Genomic DNA, 13,780 nt, shown 5'->3' on the forward strand with positions numbered 1-13,780 from the left:
AGGGAAAAAAAGGTGTGGTGGCTCTGAGACAGTCAGACCTCATTTCCTTTTCTTGCAAACATTTATTGAGCACCTTCTGTGGGTACAGGGAGGTCCCCACTGTCCCTGAAGTTATGGTCCAGCAAGGGGCCCGACACCTCCACTTCGCACTGAGCCCCATGTCCCCCACGACTGTGCCTGCTCAGCAGCCCCCCACCTCGCAGGGCTGCCGTGAGGATGGAGGTGCAGGTGCCCAGGACCGGCCCGGGGCAGACACCCGGGACCTGGGGACTGCCTCAGCAGGTCACCACCCCCTCCTCCTCCACCCACCCCCACCTCCACATGCTGCTGCCACACTTTTTCCAGAGGGTTGTTTCAAGGGCTTCTAGCTGGACCCCCAAATCCCAGTCCCTCAGCCCTCCCTGAATGTGGGCTGCCTCCTCCAGGGGGCATTTGAGTGCTGCCCCAGGGAAGGGGTCAAGGTCATGGAATTTGGGAAGGTTTCATAAAATAAAAATCCTTTCATAGAGTGAGGGAACATTCTAAAATTTCCCTTTTGGACCCCTCTGGGTTTTCTGCTTAGCAGGTTTGCCTCAAGCAGGGCAGTTCTGAGCCCCTCCCCGCCCCAGCGGCCAACCCAGGCCGGAGCGTCTGGGCTTAGGTACAGACATCCCAGCCCCCGTGGAAAACCCAGGCTGGGCCAGTCTCTCCCAGCGCCCCCGGAGTCCTCCCAGAAAGTGGGAGGGGAGACCCTGGGTGTGTCTCCATTCTGTGGCGGGAGTATCACCTCCAGAGCAGAGCTCCCGACCCCAAGCCCACAGTCACCCTGGGAAGGGACGCTTGCACGCTCCACACTCCACCCCAAAAAAGAAAAGAACGACCGCACGTTCTTCCACAGCCACTCACACACCTGCGACGTACCTGGTGAGGCAGGGTGAGGCCAGAGAAGCACAGAGAGGTTTAGTACCCTGCCCAGGGTCACACAGCCATGGGGAGCGCAGAGAGGTGAATCCAGAGCAGACTACAAGTGCGGTGTTCTTCAGAGACCCCGGGCCCGTTTTCCTGGGCCCTCTCGCTTGACTGCAGAAAGGCCTGCCCGTGGTCTGGTTTGGGGACGAGGCTGGGGAGCTGGCGGGTAAGTGCAAGGCTCTGGCCGGTTCTCATTTCATCCTCGCCACGGTGCCTCAGCGAAGATGGCACTATTCCATTTTTTTTTCTTTTGAGGGCCAGGCCGCAGCCTATGAAAGTTCCCAGGTTAGGGGTTGAAGCAGAGCTGCCGAGGAGTAGCCGAAGGAAGGTTGAGATGGAGCAGAAGGTCATGCGAACTCCTGCTGTGGTGCAACAGGATCAGCAGCGTCTTGGTAGCGCTGGGACGTGGGTTCGATTCCTGGCCTGGCCCAGGGGGTTAAGGATCCTGCGTTTCCACAGCTGATCTGATCCCTGGCCCGGGAACTCCATGTGCCACAGGGTGGGCAAAAAAGAAAAAGAGGAAAGGAGATGGTGTGGGCGCTGTGCCCCGCACTGCCTCTTCTCCCCACCAGAGGTCAGGCCCCTCAAGGACCAGCACCGTGGTCCAGCTCACGGGGAGCCCCAGGGCCTGGCACCTGTTACATGAATTCATCGGTGGCCACTTTCTTTACTAGGAGACCCTGAGAGGAACAGCGCCTGGGCCAAGCTCCTTCCTGAGCTAAGGCCCTAAGTGGGATCAGGGCCCCGTCTCCCGACAGCCCCCTGGCCCTTTTCACTACACCCTGAGCCTGTGGGCCACTGCCCTCCTCCCTGGGTCCCGCCTGGCCTGGCCATGTCCCCATCGCTGGGGTGGGCGTGGTCTGCCTGGTGCTGCCAGGCCAAGCTGTGCCCCCCTTTCCAGGCCTCCCTGTCGGGTGGGAGGGGAACCTGATTGGCTGTGCCGGGGCAGGACCCCCCTCCTGCTCCCCCTCGTCAGCATCACTGTCCCGGACCTCCTCCTGGAGGAGAAGCGGGTGCTGGGGAGCTGGCCAAGCCAGCGGTCCTTTCTGTTTGGTTGCTTTTGGCAGCAGAATTCTTTTTTCAAACAACTTTGTCCAGGGAACAGAGCACAGAGCAGCTCCAGTGGTGAGGGAGCCCGGCTTCCAGGAGGCCCCAAACCCCTTCAGCTCTGAGTGAACGCAGAGCAAGTCGCTTGTCTCAGCCACCTGCTCACCCTCTCCGTGGGCTCGCGGGGCTCCGCCGTCTGAGCAGCTGCTCCGCCAGGCGGGTGACGGGCCCGCTGCCTCCTGGCCTGGCCTCCGGTGCTCGGTGGCCCCTGCAGGCTGCGGCCTCCCCAGGAACCCTGTGGCTCCCCTCACTCACCTTTAGGGACCCTTCTCAACCTGACCGTGTCTAAGGTGACAGTAGCTATCAGGCTTTCACGGGCAACCCCCTCGCCTTTGCCCAATGCCCAGTGCCCGCAGGCCCTTCCTACCCTTCCCCTGGGAACTCCCTGGGAGAGTCCCCTCTCCGTCCGCTCTGCCCCTGCCTCGGCCCCACCCCAGGGAACCAGCACTGTTGTGAGAGCTTCCAGAAGCTTGGCAGTGACAACTTTCTGTTCCATCTGGACAAGAGCTGGAGGTTAGGCCACGACGAGCAAGGGCCCATTGAGAGAGAGAGAGAGAGAGAGAGAGAGAGTGTGTGTGTGTCTTGGTACGACTCTGTATCTAAGTGTGTCTCTGGTATATGTGTGTCTGTGTCTCTTGTGTTGTCTGTATGTGTCTGTGTGTGTGTGCCTCTCGTGTCTGTATGTGTTTGCCTGTGTGTCTGTGTGTGTGTGTGTCTCAGTGTGTTTTTGGAGGTGACCAGAAATTTCCCTTGTCTCTCCAAGTGCTAAGAGAGGAGGGAAGAGCCATCCCTGGCGTGTTTCGCCGGCTGTCACTGTCGTGCTCTGAAGTCCCCTGTGAGCCCCCGCGGGTGAGGTTCGGTCACGGACACCGAGTTTCAGACCTGGGCGGGGACCCAGAGGACACAGAGTCCCCCCTCCTCCTTTGTCCTAAACTGTGCGGCATGGATGCATTAATTCAGTCATATGTCAAATGACTTTCTGAAAAAAATCATTTGAAATAGAGATCATTTCACGGAACCCTCACGGCAGCCCCGAGAAGCCTCACCGACCCCCGAGAGACAGCTTGGGGGGCCCCACAGCCCCTGCCTGTGGCCTCTGCCACACAGACGCCTTCTAGTTCCCTCCGGGCCAGGGGGTCATTGGGCCTGAGATCAGGGTAGCCCCATTCCAGAACCTGGTGGCCCTGGGTGACCTGGCCTTCCTCCTGATGTTTGGGACAGCAGTGACCACTCCAGGATGGGTCATAGAGCCCCGAGGACTAAGCGGGGAGCATTTCCTTTTTAGGGGGGACACGCCCACACCGTGTGGGAGTTCCCGAGCTAGGGGTCGAACCTGCGCCATAGCAGCTACTGGAGCTGCTGCAGTGATGACACTGGATCCTTAACCCACTGCACCACAGAGAACTCTGGGGGGAACGTTTGCAGCCGCCAAAGCCCGGGGGGTTCCTCGGTCCCTCTCCAGTCCTTTCCCAGCCCGGCTCCTTTGCCAGCTGCTCCAGACCACGGCAGAGGGAGCAGCCCAGCCTCTGCCCAGCTGCCAGCACGCTTCCCAAGTGCTGTTGTCAAGTCGGGGTCACCAGCCTGGCCCTCAGGATCACCCCACTTTACAGACAGGAGGGCCCCCAAAAGCTAAGTGGGAAAATCAGTCTTTCATTTATAACGAGCTCAAGAGCCTTGTTAGTGACAAAGATTTTGAGACGAGGAGGCACCCTCCTCACCTCCCTGGTCAGGTGGAGAAGCTGGAAGTTCCTGCTGTGGCTCAGCGGGTTAAGAATCTAATATCCACGAGGATGCGGGTTCGACCCCTGGCCTGGATCGGTGGGGTAAGGATCTGGCGTTGCCACGAGCCATGGTGTAGGTCGCAGACTCGGCTCAGATTTGCTGTGGCTGTGGCTGTGGCTGTGGCGTAGGCCGGCAGTGGTAGCTCTGATTGGACCCCTAGCCTGGGAACCTCCATATGCCATGGGCGCAGCCCTAAAAAGCAAAAAAAAAAAAAAAAAAGTGGAGAAGCTTTTGCCGAAGGAATCATCACCCCTAACCGCCCAGGGGTCTTCGTATCAGCCAGCACAGGCCTGGGCACACCTGTGCCCCTCAAGGCGTGCCCAGCAGGGTGGGCTTGATGGGCGGGCGCAGACCCTCGAGTGCCCCAACCCTCCATCCTCGTGCCCCACACGCAAGCCTGCACCCCCTCTGATGAGCTCTGTTTGCTGCCCAGCGTTTCAGGACATTCTCGTGATGGGTCCTGCTTCCTGGCCCCGGGACACGTGAGCCGACCCCACAGCCTGACCAGGAGACCCCAGGAGTTAGAACAGCGCCCCCCCATCCCTACCCTGGAACCCCTGTAGCAGCTTCGAAACGTCTGCGTCCAAGTGTGCAGGGCTTCACTGTGGCCTCGCTCACACGCGTGTGAAGGGTGCAGCCCCCGCCTCGAGGAGCCCAGGCCAGTGGGGACAGTCCCTTCCGGCACTGCCCTTGGCCCAGGTCCCAGCACCCCGGCGGAGGGCAGAGGGAGCTCAGAGGAGGCAGCCTGTGTCTTGGTCTGGCAGGCGCAGAAGGGCCCACAGACCAGGGGAAGGTCCGTTCAGAGTTCGGGAAGCAGGAGCGGCGGGAGCAAAGGCCCGAAGCCGAGGGAGGAGGGTCTGTGCTGGGGGCCCCGGTACACCCCAGACTCCGGGGTCCGCCAGGGGGACTCGGGGAGGGTAGAGGGTCATACTCCTGACTGTTTTCACCAAAGGACACGGAGCTTAATCCGCTAAGGGGAAGGGTGCGAGGGCCACGTCGGGAGGAAACCAGGCTGGGGCCTCCGAGAGCCCCTCCCAGTGGCGTCACACAGGATGGCTTAGCGTCTTTGGCCAGGAGTTGTGACAACACGAATGAAGTGTTGTCAATCAGGGAAGCTCATTAGAAACCCAGCACTGGAGGTGTTTACTGCGGGCTGGTCACAGCGGTCCCTCTGCCTTGCATGGCACCCAAATCCAGACTCCCAGAGGGAGAACAGGGGTTCAGCAGAAACCACACTGTTGGCACAGACAGTTTTGGCACAGTGACCGTTCTTATCAGGGTGTGGTGGGAACCTTCCTGAAATCGAACTTTCTAGATGCCAGCCAAGGTCCAGTCTTACAGCAGGCCTTTGTCTCAGGCGTGCTGTGTTAACTCTTTTCTGCATGGTTAGAGTCAGGGGAGGGGGGTGGAGGCGCTGGGGAGGGGGGGAGATGGGGGCCACGTCAGGGGGGCCCTTCTAGGCCAGGCTAGATTTGCTCGTGGGGGTGACGGAGCCACAGACAGGTGATAAACTGGAAGCAGGTGACAAGTTCCAGTCTGTGCTTAAGGAAGAGCCTTCTGGAAACTTTGTGGAGGCTGGAGGGGGAGGGCAGCTGGGAAGCTGCAGAAATCACCTGTTTCTGGGGGAGCTGTTCAAGCCTCAGACGGGAGGCAGGGGAGGTGGGACAGGGTCCTGGGAGGGGGCTGGTGGTTAGGGGTGCAGCGTGCAGTGGGGACAGGGACCCCGCTCTGGAGGATCTGGGGTGGGGGCTGGGGACTGGGGAGAGGCTGGAAAAGGAAGACTGAGAAATTGCCTGAATTACGAATAATCTCAGCCACCTTGGCCTCGAGAGCAAAGCTGTTGAGGATTAAACCCAGGAGGATGAAATAAGAGAGAAGTGGGGGGGCGGGACAGGGAGATGGAGGGGAAAACGGGGGCATTTGGAGCACTTCAGACAAAAAGAACAGGCATCAGTTCAGCTCCCCTGCGCCCTGCTGAGCCGTCCGGGTGCAGCAGGTACTGCGCCGGGTGTGGACTCAGGTATCTCACTCGTGGGCATGTCTTGGGGGCTGGACAGGTTTGGGGAGGGTGATGGGAGCGAAGATGGAGGCAGCCGTGGCCAGTGGGGAGGGCAGAGCCCTTGATGGGCTCTGGAAGGGACCCTAGAGGCCGCTCATTCAGCCCCTGGTGAGCAGGCTGAGGTTTGCCCAAAGTCACGTCTCTCCAAGTGGCAGCCCAGGGCTGCTATCTGTGGTGTCCACACACACGTCCTCCCTGGATCAGTGGGGTGAAGGGGCAGCCCCAGGCATCCCTCGTGATCCCAGCCAGCCTCCCACCTTCAGCATCAAGAATTCAACCTTGGAGCTCCTGTTGTGGCTCAATGGTAATGAACCTGACTAGTATCCATGAGAATGTGGGTTTGATCCCTGGCCCCGCTCAGTGGGTAAGGATCTGGCGTTGCCATGAGCTGTGATGTAGGCTGCAGACCCAGCTTGGATTTGGTACTGCTGTGCCTGTGGTGTAGGCTGGCAGCTACAACTCTGATTCGACCCCTAGCCTGGGAACTTCCAAGTCACAGGTGAGGCCCTAAAAAGCAAAAAAAAAAAAAAAAAAAAAAAAATCAGTCTTCTTGAGCCCACAGCTCCTGACCAGCTGGCCCTACAGCCTGAGAGGTGGGGTATGGGAGTTTCTGGGCACCAGGAGGTCCTGAGCCGGCAGCTCCAGGCCACACAGGTAAGATGCCCAAGGACACGGATCTGGGGCCTCAAAGGTCTGAGCCAGTCAGGTGCCCACATTTAGTCTCTGCAGCACCGCCCCACTTGCGTGCCACCAAACCCAGCCACCCAGACTCCCCACACCTGGAGGGCTTTGCTCTTGTGAAGTCCGGATCCCAGGAAACGGGCAGTGGGGGCAGGGGTGGGCACAGAAGGACCGAATGGCCTGGCGTCCCCAGATTGAAATGCCCTCAGCCATGACCAAGGAGCCCCCAGCCCTGCAGCGTCTCTGGGGACCACACTGAGTGACTCGTGCTGGAACATTCTTCCCCAGGCAGGCTGGGCGCGGAGTGAGGAAGACCCCTCTGCATGGGAGAGGCATGCCAGCCACACCAACTGTAACGCTGTGGCGGGGACTGGGTGCCTGGTGAGTCCTTGTGCAGCCCCTTCTCCCCAGGCCTTGGAGAGCAGTTGGCGGCTCTGTGGGGTGGAAGAGCCAGGAGCAGCCCTGGAGGAGGGAGCTGGGTGAGTGATGGAGGAGTAGTTGGAGTTGGGGAGGGGCTGGGGTTGTGCTGGGTGTCTCAGTTGAGCCCGGGGGACAAGAGTGAAGGATCCAGGAGTTCCCATTGTGGCTCCCTGGGTTAGGAACCTGACTGGTATCCATGAGGATGCAGGTTCGACCCCTGGTCTCGCTCAGGGGGTTAAAAGATCTGGCTTTGCTGTGAGCTGTGATGTAGGTCTCCGATGCGGCTCAGGTCCTGCCTGGTTGTGGCTGTGGTGTAGGCCAGCAGCTGCAGCTCTGATTCAACCCCTAGGCTGGAAACTTCCATGTGCCATGGGTGTGGCCTTAAAAAAAAAAAGAGTGAAGGGTCCAGTGATGGGGCTGTGATGGGGCAGGAGCTAATAGATCTGGCAATGTCCCCACGAGCTGTTGTCCCCTCTGCCTGGTACCCTCTTGTCCCCTCTGTCCTCAGACAGCCTCTCTGACTCCCCAGATCTGGGGAAGGAGTCCCAGCCAGCTGGCCCTGTGTCAGGGCCCACCACACTTACAGGGCCCGCGGGAATGTTTTATTTACTTGTATCAAAATCAGAAGGTGGAAATGGGAGTTCCCATTGTGGCACAGTGGAAACAAATCTGACTGGGAACCATGAGGTTGTGGGTTCGACCCCTGGCCTCACTCAGTGGGTTGAGGATCCCGCGTTGCCATGATCTGTGGTGTAGGTCACAGACGCAGCTCAGATCTGGCGTTCCTGTGCCTGTGGTGTAGGCCAGCGGCAACAGCTCTGATTAAACCCCTAGCCTGGGAATCCATATGCCGTGGGTGCGGCCCTAAAAAGACAAACAAAGAAGGTGGAAACGGGTATAATCCAGCCTGGATTACATTCTTTATTGCAACACGGTCACTAAATAGAATTTTAAATACTTTTTTGGAAGAAGGGGCCCATGAAAGTCATACAGAGGCCCTGGTCATGGGGGGTCCTTAGATGTGGCTCTAGTCATGGGAGACCCTTAGAGGCCTGTGTCCCCCCAGGACCTCACTGTGTGGTAAATGATCTGCTCACCTACCTGCCTCCTCCAGCAGGGCCAGGTCTCACTGTCTGAGAGGCACACGCCAGGCACAGGATGAATACATACACGCTTGTAATTAGCAAAGTAGTTAAAAAAAATTTTTTTTTCTGGTCTTTTTTTAGGGCTGCACCCTCGGCATACAGAAGTTCCCAGGCTAGGGGTCAAATCAGAGCTGTAGCCGCCGGCCTACACCACAGCCACAGCGACGCGGGATCCTTAACCCACTGAGCAAGGCCAGGGATCGAACCTGTGTCCTCATGGATGCTAGTCGGGTTCGTTTCCTCTGAGCCTTGATGGGAACTCCAGCAAAGCAGTTGATGTTGACCGAGCACTTACCCTGGGCCTGGCACTGTGCTCAGCTCTGTGAAGCAGACACATTAACGTCTCACCCATTTTACAGATGGGGACATGGAGGCTGAGAAGGGCTTAATGACTTGCCCGAGGTGTTACCAGGAAAGCCCAAGTGTCCCGCCCGAACCACTGGCCCAGCAATGTCCCCATGAGAGGTGGAACAGCTGGTGGGTGTGTCATTTCCAGGAGGGACAATGGCTATCATGGGTATCAGGTAAGTCCATTGATGTCCGCGTCTGCATTCTGACCCGTGGGCCATTGGCCTCAAAGGCCCTAGTGCTGCCCTGACTTTCCTCCAGACCTCACAGCCCCAGTGGGCCATCCCTCCATGCGGCAGGCGCAGTGCTGGGGCCCGACGAGGGCTAACGACCCACATGAAGGGAGCACCAGGCATCAGCCTGTCTAATCCTCCTGGCATCCCTGGGGCTGTCAGTGACCATTATTCCCAGTCCAGAACACAGCCTGAGAAGTGGACAAGTGCTCCAGAGAGGGGCGTGGGGGCCGTTCCTTGTGCCTTGGGAACTGTCACCAGACAAGAGGCCTTTGAGCCCACTGTGAAAGGTTAGAAATTCATCAGGCGCAGGAGTTCCCGCTGTAGCTCAGCAGGTTAAGAACCCAACATAGTGTCATGAGGATGTGGTTTGATCCCTGGCCTCCCTCAGTGGGTTAAGGATCCAGCATTGCTGTGAGCTCTGGTGTGGGTCACAGACTCAGCTCAGATCCCGCGTTGCTGGCCGCTACAAATCTGATTCACCCCCTAGCCTGGGAACCTTCATATGCTGCAGGTGAACCCTAAAAAGCAATAACAACAAACATTCATCAGGCAGAGAAAGGAGGCTATGGCGTCCTGGGCCAAAGACAGTCTAAGCAAAGGGGTGTGGGTGAGGGAGCCCCCCCCGGACGAGGCTGAGGACGGCTGAGCTCAGGACTACAAGAGAGGCTGTGGGGGGCTTGGGGCTGCTGGCTTTGGAGGCCCAGCGAGGGAGTGGGCGTTTGAAAATGCGGGAGCTGCAGTCAGGTGGGCACGTAGTCGATGCACGTTTATCAGGCATTTGTTAGGAGCCGGGCACTGTAGTAGGCATAGGATACAGAGATGACTAAGGCACAGTCGCCCATTAGAACCTGCCTGGGAGAGTCCCTCTCCATCAGGCACCCACGGTCTGTCCCTGGTGCCCCGGCTGGCCTCAGGTTACCCTCCTCCGAGTGGACGTCCCCTTCCATAAAACAGGCTTAACTGCCCTTGTCACCTGGTGCAGAACTCTTTGGGCTCCCTGGATAAAAGACTCTGTAAAGGAAGAACCCTGTCTCCAGACTGGGCGGGGTGGAGTGGGGAGCCCACATCAGATCCCTTGGAGGCAGAGAAACAGCCCCTGGGGGTGGCAGGGGCACTGCCATCCTCTGAGGTTACGGCCTCCTGATGGCCGTCAAGCGTGTTCCGAAGCCAGGAAGCCTGACATTGAAGTCCTCCCCACCCCCAACCCTGTCAAGGCTACTCTGCCTGTGATGCTTACAGCACAGGCACCGACACCCTGGCGGCTGTTGGTGCGGGTGTGGAGGGCAGGGAGGAAGAGATGGGGGGGCCTTGGCTGCAGGGAGGCGGCTGGAGGCGGTGCATCTGACAGGCAAACTAAGCCCCTGCTAGGACTCGTCCCCCCATACGTGTTGGGAGAGATGGGGGGAGGCAGACAGGGACATGGCTCATTCCAGGCACATGGGGCTATAATGGGGAAGCCAGGTCTCTGGAAACACCGAGAAGCTACCTGACTTGAGTCTGGGACAAACCCTTCTTCCAAAGACCAGGGCACAGAAGCCCTGTAGGCTGAAGCAGCTCCTTGTGTCACCTGACCTCACACCCAAGGAAACAGAGGCCAGGAAGCCCCGTTGACTTGTGCCAGGTCACACAGCCAGTCGTGTGAGAGACAGGACAGCTGTTATTACTTGTATTTTACCAAGGAGAGGTGAAGTGGCCACAGAGCAGTCACAGAGCAAGTAAGCGGTGCCCCCAGTCTAGACTCAGGGCTGCGGATCCAGCAGCCTCCTGGCCTGTCACCTCAGCCCACGGTGATGCGGGACTTTCAGGGCTGCTGCTGCCTCGGACCGGAGCAGAAGGGAGTTCCGTGTTCCCGGAGCACCCAGGTTGGCCCTCTGGCTGCCAGGGGCTGGGGTGGGAGCCAGTGTGTCTCCTCTCACTGAACCGTTCGTTCCTCAGCATCTGCAGCACAGAGCCAACTTCTCTGTTAAACAGAGCAGGCACGGCACCCAGGACGCAGGATGCAACCTACACCACAGCCGTGGCAATGCCAGATCCTTAATTTATTTTTTATGCTTTCGTCTTTTTGTCCTTTTTTAGGGCCGCACCTGCGGCACATGGAGGTTCCCAGGCTAGGGGTCCAATTGGAGCTGCAGCTGCTGGCCTACGCCACAGCCACAGCAACCTGGGATCCGAGCCATGTCTGCGACCTACACCACAGCTCTCGGCAATGCCAGATCCTTAACCCACTGAGTGAGGCCAGGGATCAAGCCCGAAACCTCATGGTTCCTAGTCGGATTCATTTCTGCTGTGCCACGGCAGGAACTCCAATGCTGGATCCTTTTAACCCACTGTGCCAGGCCCAGGATTGAACCTGTGTCCTGGTGCTCCAGAGACGCTGCCGATCCCATTGCACCACAGTGGAAACTCATTTCTTTTAAAACCAGATGAAAAATTAAGCATAATAATAATAAATACTTGGAGTTCCCGCAACGGGTTGTGGCTCAGCAGGTTAAGAATTGGACCAGGATTCATAAGGACGCAGGTTTGATCCCTGGCCTTGCTCAGTGGGTTAAGAATCCAGTGTTGTTGTGAGCTGTGGTGTAGGTCGCAGATGAGGTTCGGATCCTGTGTTGCTGTGGCTGTGGTGGAGGCCAGCAGCTGCAGCTCCGATTCGACCCCTCGCCTGGGAATTTCCATGTGCTGCAGGTGCGGCCCTAAAAAAGCAAGAAAAAAAAGAGAATACTTACTAAGGAATCAGGCCTAGATTACAATCACTTTTCTACCAATGAGGTCTTAAAATATAATTTAAAGATATTTTGTACGAAGGAAGGGCCCACTGAGGCAATGGTGCCTGGCAATGGAGAAAGCCATCGTGAGGCCCTGTGGCAGTGGCCGCATTGTCAGCCACCAAGACCCTGCTCCAGCTGGGACAAAGTTGCCCACCTCTGTCCTGCCACTGTTTATGAAATGAGGGTGGGAGTGATCTTGGAGACAGCAGCGAGGGATGGCTTGAGTTAGATCTTGACTCCCTGCTCAGGAACTGAACCTGAGCGACCCAGGTGAAAACCAGGAATCCCAGCCACCAGAGCAGCTAGAGGCTCAAAGCAGAACGCCCTGATTCTTTTTGTGTGTGTCTGTCTTTTTGCCTTTTCTAGGGCCGCTCCCACGGCATTATGGAGGTTCCCAGGCTAGGGGTCTAATCAGAGCTGTAGCCACTGGCCTACACCAGAGCCACGGCAACGCGGGATTCGAGCCACATCTGCGACCTACACCACAGCTCAGGGCAATGCTGGATCCTTCACCCACTGAGCGAGGCCAGGGATTGAACCTGCAACTTCATCATGGTTCCTAGTCGGATTCGTTAACCACTGAGCCATGACAGGAACTCCAAGATCTCCCTGATTCTTATCCCCGTTGAAAACAAGAATGCTTTGAAGAAGGCAAAGACAAAGTTTATTATTAGAGGCACAGGACAACATGTGGGAGAGCACACAGAGAAGCAGCTTATTTAAGATAGCAGCTAAGCAGCAATAAACCCCCCAAAGAAGAGTGTGCGTGCAGCCAGCCTCCCGAATGAGGAGCCCGCCCAAGAGGTGATTTGAATCATTTATATGGGTCTGTTCTTCTGGGGTCTTTGTTTTCCTTTGGCCAATTATCTTGGTTTTTTTTTTTTTTTCTTCTTCTTCTCTTTTTCGGGCTGTACCCCCGGCATGTGGAAGTTCCGGGGCTAGGGGTTGAATCAGACCTGCAGCTGCTGGCCTACATCACAGCCACAGCAACACCGGACCCGAGCTGCATCTGCAACCTACACTGCAACTTGCAGCAACTCAGGATCGTTAACCCACTGCATGAGGCCAGGATGGAACCCGCATCTTTGTGGATACCAGTCAGGTTTGTAACCCGCTGAGCCCCAACAGGAACTCCCTCAAAGGTCTTGTTTTATGTTTCACATCGGATTGGACCCAAGGCCTTCTCCAACATGTGTGCACATTTTTGGCCAAGACAGATTCCAAAGCAAAGGGTTATGCGATGGTATCAGGACCTACTGTGGCCTGGCGCACCCTCCCTTTTTGACCCCTAGGAGTCTTTCTGCACATGTGTAACTGGGGAGGTCTCCTTGACCCTGATGTCTTATCTTTTTACTCCAGCAGAGCTCAGCTCTTGCCATTGACTCTCTCCTTGAAATGCTGGAGAGAAGCAAGGCCTGATTTATGCAGCCTAACAAGTCCCAGCTGCTCTCAGCCCAGGGACCCATCTACCTCCTACTCCAGGAGAGAAGAGGAGAGTCGCTGGGGGAAGACGAGACAAATGAATGGCGGCAGAAAAGAGAGAAGAGTCTGGAAGGGCAGAGGGTGGCGGCAGGAGCGGATGGCAGAGAGGCCCAGGGGCAGTAGAGACGGGTAGACAGGGCTCTGTGATCACAGTTGTCTGACGGGTGCTGTCGGGACAGAGGGAGGGGCCTGGCACAAGCCCGGGAGCCTGGAACAAGGCCAGGAATTTCCCAGGGGCCCTGATTACATTCCCATGGCTGCCATAACAAATCACTACAAATTTGGCGACTTGAAACAACAGAAATGTATTCTCTCACAGTTGAGAAGACCAGAAGTCCAAAACCAAAATCAATGGACTGAAATCAAGGTGTCCGCAAGGGACTTGCTCCCTCTGGAGGCTCCTGGAAAGAATCTGTTCCTGGCTTCTCCCAGCTTCTCGTGGCTGCCGGCATGCCCTGTCCTGTGGCCACATCACCCTCTCCGCTGACTGTCTTTTAAAAGGACACTGGTGACTACATTTAGGGCCTACCCTGATGCTCCAGGATAATCTCCCCACCTCAAAAGCCTTCATTTAATGGCACCTGCAAACACTTCCCACGTACAGTGACATTCACAGGTTCCAGGGATTAGACCTCATATCATTGGGGCCCATTATTCACCTACTACAGCCCCATGGAGGCAACAGAGCTTAATTGAGAGCTGCCTCCAGCCAGCCTGTTAGGCATGGTCCTTGCCTGAGACCCGTGGAAGGCCGATGGCCTCTTGCTTTCCAAACCAGCACATGCTGGGAAGGGGCCCTTGCCA

Source organism: Sus scrofa, chromosome 5 (genome assembly GCF_000003025.6).
Source record: "Sus scrofa isolate TJ Tabasco breed Duroc chromosome 5, Sscrofa11.1, whole genome shotgun sequence".
Classification (NCBI taxonomy): domain Eukaryota; kingdom Metazoa; phylum Chordata; class Mammalia; order Artiodactyla; family Suidae; genus Sus; species Sus scrofa.